Source organism: Sinocyclocheilus anshuiensis, unplaced genomic scaffold (assembly GCF_001515605.1).
Source record: "Sinocyclocheilus anshuiensis isolate Anshui unplaced genomic scaffold, SAMN03320099.WGS_v1.1 scaffold261, whole genome shotgun sequence".
Lineage (NCBI taxonomy): Eukaryota > Metazoa > Chordata > Actinopteri > Cypriniformes > Cyprinidae > Sinocyclocheilus > Sinocyclocheilus anshuiensis.
Genome location: NW_015536515.1, coordinates 1,534,058 through 1,536,442, shown reverse-complemented (window position 1 = coordinate 1,536,442; position 2,385 = coordinate 1,534,058). Strand labels below are relative to the sequence as shown.

Below are 2,385 nucleotides of genomic sequence, written 5' to 3'. Positions count from 1 at the left end.
TGATGTTTTTATCAGCTGTTTGGACTCTCATTATGACGGCACCCATTCACTGCAGAGGATCCATTGGTGGGCAATAATCTTGAATCTTGAACAGCCAGAGTACATTTTCAGCTAATTTTCATTTTTAGGTAAACTATTCCTTTCATTAAAATAAGAGGATCCATTGGTGGGCAATTTCTCCAAATCTTGAACAGCCAGAGTACATTTTCAGCTAATTTTCATTTTTAGGTAAACTATTCCTTTAAACACACATTAAAATAAAATAAAACCTTGATAATATCACAGCATTGTTGAGAAGAATGAATCACTGATTTGGATTCAATCCAGTTTTCTGCTACTGTTTGTTATTATTGAAATATTTAACACCACTGAGGGTGAGAAATTCAACATAAGCATTTTTTAAAGCATTATTAAATATATTTCAAAGCTCACAGAGAATAATTACCCGAGCGGCTGCTGCCACACCCTGGGTGGTGATGACAGATGGCAGCTGCTCTCGTTATGTTTGAATGATGACAGAAGTGTGCAGACATGATTTAGGCCCCGTCCACACGGAGACGCGTATAGCTGTATACGCATACATTTTGTATCATATAGGCGTTTCGTCCACACGGATCTGGCGTTTTGGGAGAGTGAAACCGATATTTTTTGAAACCGGGTCCAAAAACAACAACAACATGAACAAACACTGAACGATTGTCTTTTTATTAACTAACATTAACACAGATTTGTAAATGTATTGTTCCATGTTTGTTTGTATACCGCACGGAAGGTTTATGTGCATAGTCCAAGTCTTCTTCTCCATTTTTAGTGTATCTCTGTGGCAGAATTACAGCGCCACATACTGGTCTGGCATGTATACTACATCGCTTTGTGTCGGTTTTGTGGTTTCGTGTGGATGCAGATATTTCTTGAGACAAGGGGAAAAAAGATCGGATAGGGAAAGCTCTGGCTTCGTGTGGACGTAGCCTTATAGAGACAGACTGACTGCACATTGTGTCCAAATGGGAAATTACTAAGCTAGAAAAAGCCAATAATATATCATTATTTACAACAGCTTTCAAATGCAAACCAACCATAGTTCACATCAGGCTTAAATTGCATTTGGGCTCAGCACTTAAAAAGCTTATTTTACACTTTACAATGTCAGGGCGTTTAAAGACACAGCATGCTACCTTGCACAAGTTTACTAAACTCTACAACATTTTCAGCATGCTTGTGCTAATTTCAATCTTTTTACGCACACACACACACACACACACACACACTGCTAAAGGCCTTAGCTGTGACCTCAGCTCTCAAGATCACAGACCTCACCCAACACTAGTATTCTAGGTCATCGGGTCCCCGTCATAACAAGCTTAGAGAGCATTTTTGTGTTCAGCAAAAGCAGACAGCTACACAGAATATTTGGGTCTATATAACAGGGGTCAATGCTGTGGAAAAGAAGGGTCTGTTCTCCACCCAGCCCCTGCCTTCCACACTCAAACACAGACACAGACAAGTGTCTAACCCTGCTTAAGCACAAACCCTCATCGCCATAATAAAACAGGGATCTCATGGGAGAGGGAGGGGTGGATCACAGAGGAATTGCTTCCCAAAACCTAACTGCAACAGTGCCTAAAGCTACACAACTGAAATACACAGTAGGAGATTTAAGAAGCTTCTAGACACATTAACAAGCACGCCATAAGGACAAAAATAAAATAATAAAAAGTCAATACTTTAACAGAATCAAATCCATTATATCTAGTGCATTTATTACATGAATTCTTCCCTTTCAGTTGTTTGCCCACTAAAATATAATGTACTACTACCTACCGATTCTACACCTACACAATTACATATATACAAAACATAAACTGGAAATATAGTACACTGTATTATTTATTATATCAAGACAGGTAAATAATTGGTTTGACCAACATACACTTTTGTTTGGAAAAATTATTATTATTATTTTTTTACATTTCAATAATTTAAAGGTCAGACATTACAGAAATACTTAAATAAGCTAGCAAGAAGCTAAATTATTCTTATTGATCACCATTTTATTCTATTTAGTTATTGTTTCATTGGGGTAAAAGAATTTATAAATACATATTTTTGCAAATAATTACTGAAATGTATTTATCTCTCTCTCACTACATATATATATATATATATATATATATATATTACACATTTTGATAATAACAGACAAAAGATAGATAGTTATAGTGTTATTGACATACTATTAGATATTAAAATAGATGGCATACTAATTTGAGATATTATTAGAATATTTTGAATCAGTTTATATTTATAGCTTTTATCAATATTTTGAATGTTTTTATATTTTCAGCTTTAGTTTTAATTTTTAGTTAAAATGTAAGTAAATTTTTC

General features: G+C 34.9%; 1 protein-coding gene across 1 annotated transcript in view; it reads right to left on the bottom strand.

Moving 5' to 3' along the window:
- The window catches only part of akap6 (A kinase (PRKA) anchor protein 6), a 180,628-nt gene that overhangs the window by 159,392 nt on the left and 18,851 nt on the right, over window positions 1–2,385 (bottom strand). The gene's annotated exons all lie outside the window — the stretch shown is intronic.